Here is a 13772-nt window from a genome sequence, read left to right as displayed (position 1 = left end):
TTCACAATAATTAAAAGATGGTGTATTAGTTAAGATTCTCCAAAGAAATAGAATGAATATGGTATCTATATTTACACATCTATATGTCTGTATCTACTATCTATATATAGCTAAATCTATAGCTATATATTATATAGAGAAAGAGACTTATTTTAGGAATTGGCTAACATGATTATAGAGGCTGGCAAGTCCAAAACCTTCAGGATAAGCCAGCAGGTTAGAGATTCAGGAAAGAGATGATGCTGCAATTTAAGTCCAAAGGCAGTCAGTCTGCCGGCAAAATTCTCTCTTGTCAAAGGGAGGTCCGTCTTTTTCTATAAAGGCCTTCAACTGATTAGACAAGGCCCATCCACATAATGGAGACCTATTTGCCTTACTCAAGTCTACTGATTTAAATGTTAATCTCGTCTAAAAAATACCTTCTCGGAAACATCAAGAATAAGCTTTTCCTTATTTGGTTAGTGTGGCCTAGCCAAGTTGGCACAAAAAATTAGCCATCACAGATGGGAACAACCCAAATGTCTTCAACAAACGAATGGATAAACTAAATGTGATATACACATACAACGGAGTATTATTCAACCTTAAAAATACATGCTATAACATAGATGAACCTTGGAGACATTATGCTGTGAAATAAGCCAGTCATCAAAGGACAAATATTGTATAATTCCACTTATATGAGGTACATAGAGTAATCAAATTCCTAGAGACAGTACAATGGTGGTTGCCAGTCAGGGAGGGTAACAGTTATTGTTTAATGACCATGGAGCTTCATTTTGGTGAAAAAGTTCTGGAGATAGTTAGTTGTGATTGCTGCACAACAGTGTGAATGTATTTAATGCCACTGAACTACACACTTACACATGGTTAGAATGGCAAATTTTATGTTAAGCTTTTTACCACAATAAACAATGAATTGCTTATATGTATAGGCTTTACTATGAGCCAGATACTATGCTAAATTCTTTATATGGATTTTTCTCATTTTATGACTATTGCTATCCCCTACTTTATAATAATAAATACAATATAATAAAGCCTCCTAGAGAAAGTGACTTATTCAAGGTATACTAGTAAGAAGCAGATCTGGGATTGAAACCCTCACAGTCTGACTCCAAAGTCTACGTGCTCAGTCAGAGTGCTATACTGAAAAGACTGAGTACATTAACATAATGAAGTAAAAAGCAGATTAAAATATTTTTCAAATACTATTTTAGAGTTGATACAAGACTTAAAGAATATAAAAGACTTGAAGAATGAAGTACCAAAAAGATGTAAAATCCAGACTAGGTATAAATAATAATGGGGCACCTAAAATAACCCTGCATCGACCTTCATCATAAGAAGTTCTTATCCCAAAACCATAGCATCTCCAGGAATAAGACAAGAAACTTTAATGCCCAAGAAATAGAAGTAGAATATTTACCTGACACCGGCCCCATTTTTCCACAAGCCTTGGAACATTTCAGTTTCTCTATTTTTTTTAAATAAATATGTTGTGGTTCCAAACCACAATATTTTCAATATGAAAAACAGAGCTTTTCCACCATTTTCATGAATAAGATAAGGTTGTCCACTCTTGCTACTTTTATTCAACCAGAAGTCCTAGCCACAGCAATCAGACAAGAGAAAGAAATAAAAGGCATCCAAATTGGTAAGGAAGAAGTAAAACTTTCACTATTTACAGATGACATGATACTATATAGAGAAAACCCTGAAGACTCCACCAAAAAAATACTAGAATTTATAAAGGAATTCAGTAAAGTTGCATGATACAAAATTAATATACAGAAACCTGTTGCATTTCTATATACTAATAATGAAGCAGCAGAAAGAGAAATTAAGAAAACAATTCCATTTATAATTGCATTAAAAAGAATAAAATAAATATAATAGAATAAAATAAAATAAAAAGGAATAAACTTAACCAAAGAGGTGAAAGATCTATACTCCAAAATATCAAACACTGCTGAAAGAAATTGAAGAAGACACAAACAAATAGAAAAATATTCCATGCTCATGGATTGGAAGAACCAAACTGTTACAATGTCCATTCTACCCAAAACAATCTACGTATTTAATGCAATCTCTATCAAAATACCAACGGCAGGGGCGCCTGTGTGGCTTAGTCGGTTAAGCGTCTGCCTTCGGCTCAGGTCATGATCCCAGGGTCCTGCGATAGAGCCCCACATTGGGCTCCTTCCTCAGCAGAGAGCTTGCTTCTCCCTCTGCCTGCCATCCCCCCTGCTTGTGCTCTCTCTCTCTCTCTGTCAAATAAATAAATAAATAAATAAATAAATAAATAAATAAATAAATAAATAAAATCTTTTAAAAAAAACACCAATAATATTTTTCACAGAACTAGAACAAATAACCCTAAAATTTGTATGGGACTTGGAATAGCCAAAGAAATCTTGAAAAAGAAGAACAAAGGTGGAGTTATCACAATCCCAGATTTCAAATTATATGACAAAGCTGTAGTAATCAAAACAGTATGGTACTGGCACAAAAACAGATACACAGATCAATAGAACAGAATAGAGAGCCCAAAAATAAATCCACACTTTTATGGTCAATTAATCTATGACAAATGAGGCAAGAATATACAATAGGGAAAGACGGTCTTCAATAAATGATGCTGGGGGGCGCCTGGGTGGCTCAGTTGGTTAAGCGACTGCCTTCGGCTCAGGTCATGATCCTGGAGTCCTGGGATTGAGTCCCGCATCGGGCTCCCGGCTCGGTGGGGAGCCGGCTTCTCCCTCTGACCCTATCCCCTCTCATGCTGTTTCTCTCTCTCTCTCAAATAAATAAATAAATAAAATCTTTAAAAAAAATTTAAAATAAAAATAAATAAATAAATAAATAAATAAATAAATAAATAAATAAATAAATAAATAAATAATGCTGGGAAAACTCGACAGTTACATGCAAAGAATGAAACTGGACAACTTTCATACACCATACTCAAAATTAAAAACAGATTAAAGACCTAAATGTGGGACCTGAAACCATAAAACTCTCAGAAGAAAACATAGGCAGTAATTTCTTTGACATCGGCCATAGAAACATTTTTCTGGATCTGTCTCCTAAGGCAAGGGAAACAAAAGCAAAATTAAACTATTGGGACTACATCAAAATAAAAAGATTTTGCACAGCGAAGGAAACTATGAACAAAACAAAAAGGTAACCTACTGAATGGGAGAATATATTTGCAAATGATATATCCAATAAGGGGTTAATATCCAAAGTATATGAAGAGTTTATACAACTCAACCCCCTCAAAAAAAAACCAAAGAAATAATCCAATTTAAAAATAGGCAGAGGACCTGAAGAGACATTTTTTTTCTAAAGAAGACAGATGCTCAACATCACTAATCATCAGGGAAATGACAACTGAAACCACAATAAGATATCACTTCCACCTGTCAGAAAGGCTAGAATAAAAAAGACAAGAAACAACAACTGATGGCAGGGATTTGGAGAAAAAGGAACCCTCTGCAGGATCGGTGGGAATGCAAACTGGTGCAGCCACTGTGGAAAACAGTATGGAGGTTCCACAAAAAATTAAAAATAAAATTATCACATGATTCAGTAATTTCACTACTGGGTATTTACACAAAACAAATGAAAATACTAACACAAATATATATATATATATATCCCTATGTTATTGCAGCATTATTTACAATAGCCAAATTATGGAAGCAACCCAAGTGTTCTTTGACAGATGAATAAATAAAGATGTTCTATATATACACAATGGAAGATTACTCAACCATAAAAAAGAAAGAATGAAATCTTGCCATTTGCACCAACATGGATGGACCCAAAGGGTATAATGCTAAGTGAAATAAGTCAAACTAAGAAAGACAAATACCATATAATTTCACTCATATGTGGAATTTTTTTAAAGATTTTATTCATTTATTTGACAGAGACACAGCAAGAGAGGGAACACAAGCAGGGGGAGTGGGAGAGGGAGAAGCAGATTTCCCACAGAGCAGGGAGCCCCATGCAGGGCTCAATCCCAGGACCCTGGGATCATGACCTAAGCCGAAGGTAGATGCTTAATGACTGAGACACCCAGGCACCCCTCATACTGGAATTTAAAAAACAAAACAAATGAACAAAATAAAAAGTCAAACAAAAGAATAGACTCTTTTTTTTCCCCTGAGGTTAGTGAACTTTTATTTATTTTTTATTTTATTTTATTTTATTATGTTATGTTAGTCACCATATAGTACATCATTAGTTTTGATGTAGTGTTCCATGATTCATTGTTTGCGTATAACACCCAGTTCTCCATGCAATATGTGCCCTCCTTAATACCCATCACTGGGTTAACCCATCCCCCCACCCCCTCCCCTCTAAAACCCTCAGTTTGTTTTCATAGTTTCTCATGGTTCGTCTCCCCCTCCGATTTCCTCCCCTTCATTTTTCCCTTCCTTCTCCTAATGTCTTCCATGCTATTCCTTATGTTCTTCAAATAAGTGGAACATATGATAATTGACTTTCTCTGCTTGACTTATTTCACTTAGCATAATCTCTTCCAGTCCCATCCAGGTTGATGTAAAGTTGGGTATTCATCCTTTCTGATGGCTGAGTAATATTTCATTGTATATATGGACCACATCTTCTTTATCCATTCATCTGTTGAAGGGCATCTCGGCTCTTTCCACAGTTTGGCTATTGTGGACATTGCTGCTGTGAACATTGGGGTGCATATGGCTCTTCTTTTCTCTACATCTGTGTCTTTGGGGTAATTACCCAGTAGTGCAATTGCTGGGACACAGAATAGCTCTATTTTTAATTTTTTGAGGAACCTCCACACTGTTTTCCAAAGTGGCTGTACCAACTTGCATTCCCACCAACAGTGAAAAGGGTTCCCCTTTCTCCACAACCTCTCCAACATTTGTTGTTTCTTGCCTTGTCAATTTTTGCCATTCTAACTGGTCTAAGGTGGTATCTCAGTGTGATTTTGACTTGAATTTCTCTGATGGCTAATGATGATGAACATTTTTTCATGTGTCTATTAGCCATTTGAATGTCTTCTTTTAAGAAGTGTCTGTTCATGTCTTCTGCCCATTTTTTGACTTGATTATTTGTTTTTTGGGTGTTGAGTTTGAGAAGTTCTTTATAGATCTTGGATATCAGCCCTTTGTAGTGTCATTTGCAAATATCTTCTCCTATTCTGCGGGTTGCCTCTTTGTTTTGTTGGCTGTGTCCTTTGCTGTGCAGAAACTCTTTATCTTGATGAAGTCCCAAAAGTTCATTTTCACTTTTGTTTCACTTGCCTTTGGAGATGTATCTTGAAAGAAGTTGCTGTGGCCGATGTTGAAGAGTTTATTGCCTATGTACTCCTCTAGGATTTTGATGGATTCCTGTCTGACACTGAGGTCTTTCATCCATTTTGAGTTTATATTTGTGTATGGTGTTAGAGAATGGTCAAATTTTATTCTTCTGTATATAGCTGTCCAATTTTCCCAGCACCATTTATTGAAGAGACTGTCTTTTTTCCATTGTGTATTTTTTCCTGCTTTGTTGAATATCATCCTCAATGGGGAAAAGATGAGAGCCTTTCCCTTAAGATCAGGAACACTACAAGGATGCCCACTCTCACCACTATTGTTCAACATAGTACTAGAAGTCCTAGCAACAGCAATCAGACAACAAAAAGAAATAAAATGTATTCAAACTGGCAAAGAAGAAGTCAAACTCTCTCTCTTTGCAGATGACATGATAATTTATGTGGAAAATCCAAAAGACTCCACCCCCAAATTACTAGAACTCATACAGTAATGTGGCAGAATACAAAATAATGAGAGAAATCAGTTGCTTTCTTATACACTAACAATGCAACTGTAAAAAGAGAAATTAGAGAATCGATTCCATTTACAATAGCACCAAAAACCGTAAGATACCTCAGAATAAACCTAACCAAAGAGGTAAAGGATCTATACTCTAGGAACTACAGAACACTCATGAAAGAATTGAAGAAGACACAAAAAGATGAAAAAACATTCCATGCTCATGGATCGGAATAATAAACATTGTGCTGCACAGAGCAATCTCTACCTTCAACGCCATCCTGATAAAAATTCCAATGACATTTTTCAAAGTGCTGGAACAAACAAACCTAAAATTTGTATGGAATCAGAAAAGACCCCGGATGGCAAGGAAATGTTGAAAAAGAAAAACAAAGCCGGGGGCATCACATTGCTTGATTTCAAGCTATATTACAAAGCAGTGATCACCAAGACAGAATGGTACTGGCACAAAAACAGACATATAGACCAATGGAACAGAATAAAGAGCCCAGATATGGACCCTCAACTCTATGGTTAAATAATCTTCAACAAAGAATAGACTCTTTTTTTTTTTTAAAGATTTTATTTATTATTTGACAGAGAGAATGAGAGAGAGAGAGCATATGAGAGGGGGGAGGGTCAGAGGGAGAAGCAGACTCCCCGCCAAGCAGGGAGCCCGATGCGGGACTCGATCCCGGGACTCCGGGATCATGACCTGAGCCGAAGGCAGTCACTCAACCGACTGAGCCACCCAGGCGCCCAAGAATAGACTCTTAAATACAGAAAACAAATTGGTGGTTGCCTGAAGGGATGTGAATGGGGGAGGGGTGAAATAGATAAAGAGAACTAAGAGTACACTGACTGTGATTAGCACTGAGTAATGTATAGAATTGTTGAATTATTTTACAACTGAAACTAATATAATACTGTGTGTGAATTATATTTCAATTTAAAAAATTGTGGTCCCATTTATATTTTCACATTATATTTAGATCTATACCTGTGAGTAGATCCTTACAGAAGGACTGAAAGGATATAGACCAAACCAGTAACAAAGGCTCCCTCTGGGCAGAGTAGTAGAATGAGAAGAAAGCAGGTAAATAAAGGGGAAACCATTGCTCCTAACTCTTAAACACTTTCAGTTGTTCAAAAAGGATAATAATTCAGCTAATATTTACTGAATGTCTACTATATATCCAGGTATTATGGTGGGTTTTGTTCAAACAAGATGAAATGACAGAGTGTTTGCCTGCAATGAGCCCCATCTAATAAACACATAAAATGTCTTCTGCCTCCACGCACAGCACATGCCATAGACATGACTCATGTCAATATTCTGGACCCTCCAGGAAAATTTTACCATCTCGATTCTTCAAATGGGCCCTCCCCCTCCAATGATCCTGCTCCCATGGACTTCTTGACTATCATCATGAAAAGCAGGAGCAGAGTGTAGCCTAGTGGTTAAGGCTTGGGCTCTAGGGTTAGACTGGGTGTGCATCTGCCATTTGTTCACTGTGTGACCTTGGGCCAGTCTCTTAATATGCCTGTGTCTCTGTCTCCTCCGGCAATAGGTACCAAACCTAGGTTGGTAAGAGGATTACATGAGCTAAAATATGCTAAACACTCAGAATAATGTTTGCCATGTATTAAGTGGTCAGGAAATGTTAGCCATAGTGTCTCAAAGAGCCATCTGCAAGCAACAGACTGTCCCAGAGATGAGGACAGAAGAAAAAAAGATCATCCAAGGAAACTTAGAGATAATTTTACAGATGACAGCACAAAGAAGGGCATAATGGCTCCCTGTCTTGCCCACGGTCACACAGGTGGTCAGCAGCAGTGCCAGGGCCAGAATTCAGGTTCTCTCTGCCCCAGCACAATGCCCTCAAGGAAGAGAAAGCAGGAGAGCTCCAACCTGACTCTCCACTTATATATACATTACAGGTCTCATCTACTTCCATAATTGTGAACTACAAAGTTACAAGTATTAACGTGTGAAGAGATGATTCTCTCAGCATGGGGAGAAAGAGCTACTCTGCAGACACTGTGTGTATGGGAGGAAGGGAGAGTTGGAACAATCACATCCATGTCAAAGACTTTAGGGGAAGGCCTATTTCTAAAAAGTATGAGGGATAATAGCTCAGAATGCCAGACCACTTCAGCAGAGCTCCCAGACAGACATCACAGAGTCTAAAAGGTATGGCCCAGGCTCACCGCTCAGTCCTACCCACACAGCCTGCAGGCCCTGAAGGGAGGTCACAGAAGTAGTGGAGTGGATGGAGAGCCAGGGAGCGTATGCTGGGCAAGAGGTGGAGCCTGGACCCCAGAAAGAGATTGTTCCAGAAACACCTCCACCATATAACTGCTGCCATTTCAGCCCACCATCTCCCACCCATCTATGTCCCAAGCCTCCCCTTCCCCACCAGGCTTTCCATACCATCCTCTCTCCTACCTCTCCTACCTGTTCAACCCTTCCACCCATGCACCTCCCACAGATTATCCTGCATCACAACCCATTGTCCCCAAAGATAGATCCACATTTTCCAGCCTCAGTGCTTTGCCCATGTTTTCCCTTTCTCCTAGAATCCCTGCCACCCGCTCTTCCATGATCCCTTTCCTCTCAACCTGACCTGTTCGGCAAAGTCCTTTCCCAAAAAACCAACCCTTCTATGAATCCATCCTACAACAAGAAGTCCTCCTTCCATTCTCTGCACTCCCAGAAACTTTTAGCTCTTTCTCTGGCACCTGATAAATTCTACTCTCCTCTCAAGACTCTCTCTCCTTTACAGACTTATATAGTGCATCATTAACAAGAGGTCAGCATTCAGTAAATGCTAGTTGCTAATTCAGAGGTCCGAATGGTGGCTGGGAAACTGACATGCAGTGGAGGAAGCTGAGAAGGGAGGAAATAAAGAGTGAGGACAACAGCAAAGACGTACTATGTGCCAGAACTATTGTTTAACCTATGTTAACTCACTTAGTCCTCAAGACAACCCATGAGGTAGGTACTATTAATATCTCCACATTACAGGGCGCCTGGGTGGCTCAGATGGTTAAGCGTCTGCCTTCGGCTCAGGTCATGATCCCAGGGTCCTGGGATCGAGCCCCGCATCGGGCTCTCTGCTCCGTGGGAAGCCTGCTTCTCCCTCTCCCACTCCCCCTGCTTGTGTTCCCTCTCTCGCTGTGTCTCTCTCTGTCAAATAAATAAATAAAATCTTAAAAAAAAAAAATCTCCATCAGGCACAGATGGTCTGACTAACTGATCCAAGGTTCAAACAGTGGGGTTGTGAGTTGAACCATCCCACGGGCTCTTTCTATTATTTCTCTGCAGCACTGTTCTTCTAACCCTGCATCCCTGAAAACCACTTCAGCTGTTCCATCCACTGTTCGCACTACCATTCTGATTCAAAAACACTCTGCAACTTGCAATTATGGCACCAAACCCCCACCTATTCCTTTCTGAGCCAGAAATTACACATCAATTCTGGCCAGATCTGCTATGACAGTAAATAATATATGACAAAGTCTCAAATCCAAAACATTGCTTAAACAAAATTATAGATATTTTGAATGGAATGGGCCTTAGGCCATTCACCTAGCTCAGTATTTGCCATCATTTCCCTTTCTAAGTCCTGAAATATGTGACACAATTATCTGCAAGTATACACATCTACTATCACTCTAAATATTATTTTGATAGAATTATGGGATTAACATACAATTATAAGGTCATTGATGCATACAATTGTCTGTCACATATTTAATGAGCTTTTTAACAATCATAAAGGAATTTGATCTCCCACTATGGACAGGAGAACATAGAGAAGATATATTTGGGTTACAAACATGTGAATACATGTTAAGTGAAACAGCAGTTACCTATAGAATTCAGAATGTAAGTTAATATTAAGCATCCTATTAACAGAAGCAGAAGTTCTATTAATTTAGAATAAGTCTGATAACTTTCTCAATATTCTATCCAAACATTCAGGGAAGGGGGGATGGATAAAGATTTCAGCTTTACAAATGTACACTCTGTTCCCACAGAAAGAAAATAGGAAAATAAATTCATCAGTAGATTCAACTCTTAGGTTTGGAGAGGCTTACAACGGGATGCCAGTTAAATTTCTGTTCCCAGGAAATTTTAAAATAACACACACGTAACCAAAAAACTAAATTGTTAGCAAAGCAGAAGGAAAGGAAGCCGGGGGTCTGTGCAGTTTGTGGCAGCAAGCGATATTTTCATCTCTCTGATGAAGAGCAGATAATGAGAACAGCAAAAAGACGCAGGAGAGAGATCACAGCGGGAGAAATAAGATATCCAGCACGTCTCCAAAACTTACCCAACTTGGTCTGTTTACTCAACACTATTTTTCTCACTTTGCCAGTTTTAAATCAGACAGCGGCTGGGCTTTTGTTGTTGCTGTTTCTGTTCTTTTGATCCCAGAGCCCCATGAAAATTAAACTGTGTGCTGGATGGGATCTGGCCCCGTCTCAATTAGCGGGGAGGGGGGGGAAGTTTTAAGCTTGGATCCTCGGTTGCTTCTTTGGGAATATGAATAATAAGTGGCTAGCAGGAGAGAACGTGGGAGACGTGCCCAGCTGACGTCGGGCCCGCGAAGGGGCCACACAGTTCCTCGGCGCAGCTGTCCAGATGTGCTTCATCTGGTTCCCCCGCAGGGCACGAACCTCGGCGGGCCGACTACCCGGAGCTCCAGCTCATTGGTGGCCGCGACTCCTCGCTTGCCTCCTATTGGCCAGCCAGCCCGCCACTCTCGAGGGTTTCGGCCCGCCCCCGCCCGCCGGGCTAGCTCGCTCCATCCTCGAGAGGAACCTGGAAGTGCAGCGCGGGCGCTGATGTGGCACTCAGCAGCGGCAGCGGCAGCGGGCCCGGGAGGGGCCCGGGATCGAGAGGGGGTCCTGCGTACCCAGGATTTACCCCTGCCCTGGCCCCCGTTATGCCCATGCTTTTAGGCCGTTGGGCTGGTTTGTTTAAACACGATGATTGCAGTCTGTTCTTGGGATGAAATTAAGGCACGCCAGAGTTGGCTTAAAGCCCCCGCATTTCCGAGGGGAAGAGACTGGGGCCCCGGGATGCCCACGCCCCCAAAAGGCGTTCAGGTCACGCCTGAGGACTTCACTCTTGCCGCTTTCTCTGGGGAGCAAATAATAAAAATCAAGATCCTGTTTCTCGGGGACAGTATTCTTTTGCTGGGGGAAAAAATTAATGAATCCTTTATTGAAGTCATTATTAACCGGGGAGGTGGCTGTTTCTGCGGAGAAGCCCAGTGTTGGTTACAGGAGTGCTTTGGAAGACTTGGTGGGCTTAGAATTTTTTGATGGGTGTTGGTAGTTGTAGAAAAATGGGAAATATTGCTTTATTCTGTGAGAATTTAGACAGAACTGCACCAAACGAGACTTAGATCCTGGGGAAATCATTGAGGGGTTGACTGGTTGGCTGATTAGCTGGGGTGGGAAGGAGTGGTCTGCAAATCGATTGCAATTATAATGTAACGATATGGTAGAAATGTGACTTCACTAAAATATTAAGATGCCATGAGCAACACTCATTTGGGCCACACACCATGAAATATTCCAGGTCTTGTACCAAATAAACCGTTTTACCCACATTATTATATAATTCTTACAACCATCTTATGAAGTCGATATTATAATTATCTCCATTTTCAGATGAGGCTACCAAGATGGAGAGAAGCCTATTCTGGCATGCTACCAAGGTCTCCAAATTACATTTGTGGTACCTCATCATGGGTACTTACCATCATGATCTTACCTGCCATTTGCCAGGAGGGGATGGGTCAGAATTTATTGAGTGCATGCCTTTACCTTCTGATGTCCAAAGCTTTCACTACACAGATGATGTCCTCATGGTTGTTGTATTTGTTACCTATTGCTACATAACAGATTACCACAAATTTAGTAGCCTGAAATACCACACATTTATTATTGCACAGTTTCTAAGGGTCAGGAGCTCAGGCATGGTTTTAATTGGATCTTCTGCTTAGAGTCCCACAAGGTTGCAATCAAGATGTCTGACAGGCTGCATTCTCATCTGAAGGTTCAACTGGAAAAGAATCTGCTTCTGAGCTCCCTTAGGCTGTTAGCAGCATTCATTTCTTTGCAGTTATAGGGCTGAGTTCCCAGTTTCTTTCTGGATGTCAGCTAGCAGCTGCAGTTCCTAAAAGCCAGGAGGTGAAGGTCATGGGGGGCCACCTTAGAGTCTGTCTGATACAGTGGCTATCAGACACCTTAGTCAAGGTAGCCCTGATTACAATGTAATCACACCTCCACAGATCATCCAAAAATTTAGGATCCTGTTCACCAAGTAAAAAAAATATGTGAGTAGATTATCAATATTCAATCCTTCTGGGAGTCATGGAAGCCCACAAAGGAGAGGTGGCCAATGTAATTAATCATGAGTTTGGCTTTCTGGAGCATTTGTAATCTGATCATGGTGCACCTTTTATCTAAAAAGCTACTCAACAGTGGGCTGATGGTCAAGGTATATATGATCAACCTTCCACGCTCATTACCACTGACGAGCATCTGATATTATTAACCACTGGAACAGTTTCCTCAAAAATCTACTAAAAAAAAAAAAAAAGATTCCTGGGGAATTCTACTTGTAAGAAAGTGGAGTAGACATAATTTTCCCTATTTCCCCTGCTAGTACAACTAAAAATCCTGACTTAATATCAGGAATACTCTGTTTTATTGTGCTTTGCTTTGCTGTGCTTCTCAGATATTGTATTTTTTTCCAATTGAAGTTGTGGCAACCCTGTGTGGAACAAGTCTAGTGGTGCCATTTTTTTTCAAACAGCATTTGCTCACTCTGTGTCTCCATGTCACATTTTGGTCATTCTCACAATATTTCAAACTTTTTTGTTATTATTATATTTGCTATGGTGATCTGTGATCAGTGATTATGACTTGCTGAAAGCTCAGATGATAGCATTTTTTAGCAACAAAGAACTTTTTAATTAAGGTATGTACATCATTTTTTAGACATAATGTTATTGCACACTTAATAGACTATAGTACAGTGTAAATATAACTTTTATGTGCACTGGGAAACCAAAAAATTCATTTGACTCACTTCATTGCAATATTCACTTTATTGCAGTGGTCTGGAACTGAACCAGAAATATCTCCAAGGTATGCTTGTATATATAAGCATAGGAAGACTGTGAAATGTTGCAAGAAGAAGGTAGACAAGCTAATAATCTAGGGACCCAAGGAATGACATGATGGTGAGTTCCCTGGGTTTTCTTTTTGTCTCATTGGCCCAGACTTGGAAAACAACAGACAAATTTCCCTCATAAACATAGTTACAAAAATCTTTAACAAAATATTAGCAAATAGAATGCAACAATATATAAAAATAACTAATTGTACACCATGACCAAGTGGGCTTTTTCCCAAGGATGGAAGGTTTGTTTAATATTCAATCAGGGTAATCCATAATATTAACAGCCTAAAGAAGAAAAATCACACAGACTATCAGTCAATACAGAACAAACATGTCACAAAATTCAGTACCATAAAAATGTTCAGAAAGGGCGCCTGGGTGGCTCAGTTGGTTAAGCGACTGCCTTCGGCTCAGGTCATGATCCTGGAGTCCCGGGATCGAGTCCCACATCGGGCTCCCTGCTTGGCGGGGAGTCTGCTCCTCCCTCTGACCCTCCCCCCTCTCATGTGCTCTCTGTCTCTCTCATTCTCTCTGTCTCAAATAAATAAATAAAATCTTAAAAAAAAAAAAAATTTAAAAAAAAAATGTTCAGAAAAAGAGAAATAGAGGGGAATGTCCACAATTTGTCCCACAAAAAACCTATAGCTAATATTACACTTAATGTAAAAGACTAGATGTTTTTCACATATATGTTGTGACTTTATTTCTATAACATCCTCTGCAATGACAAAATTATAGAAAGGGGGAACAGCTTC

General features: G+C 39.7%; 1 protein-coding gene across 2 annotated transcripts in view; it reads right to left on the bottom strand.

Annotated features, from left to right (window-relative positions):
- The window catches only part of TMEM45A (transmembrane protein 45A), a 69543-nt gene extending 59025 nt beyond the window's left edge, over positions 1–10518 (bottom strand). For both annotated transcript variants that reach the window (XM_045902760.3, XM_045902759.3), the window contains exon 1: positions 10151–10518. The gene's annotated coding sequence lies outside the window, so the exon portion shown is untranslated. The remainder of the gene's footprint in view (positions 1–10150) is intronic.
- Between the last annotated feature and the right edge of the window lie 3254 nt (positions 10519–13772).

The sequence above is a fragment of the Mirounga angustirostris genome, unplaced genomic scaffold, assembly GCF_029215605.1.
Source record: "Mirounga angustirostris isolate CCGP_5_RB_7025 unplaced genomic scaffold, mMirAng1.0.hap1 SCAF_1, whole genome shotgun sequence".
Taxonomy (NCBI): Eukaryota; Metazoa; Chordata; class Mammalia; order Carnivora; family Phocidae; genus Mirounga; species Mirounga angustirostris.
The sequence above is the reverse complement of the archived record's forward strand: the minus strand, read 5'-3'. Positions and strand labels throughout refer to the sequence as shown.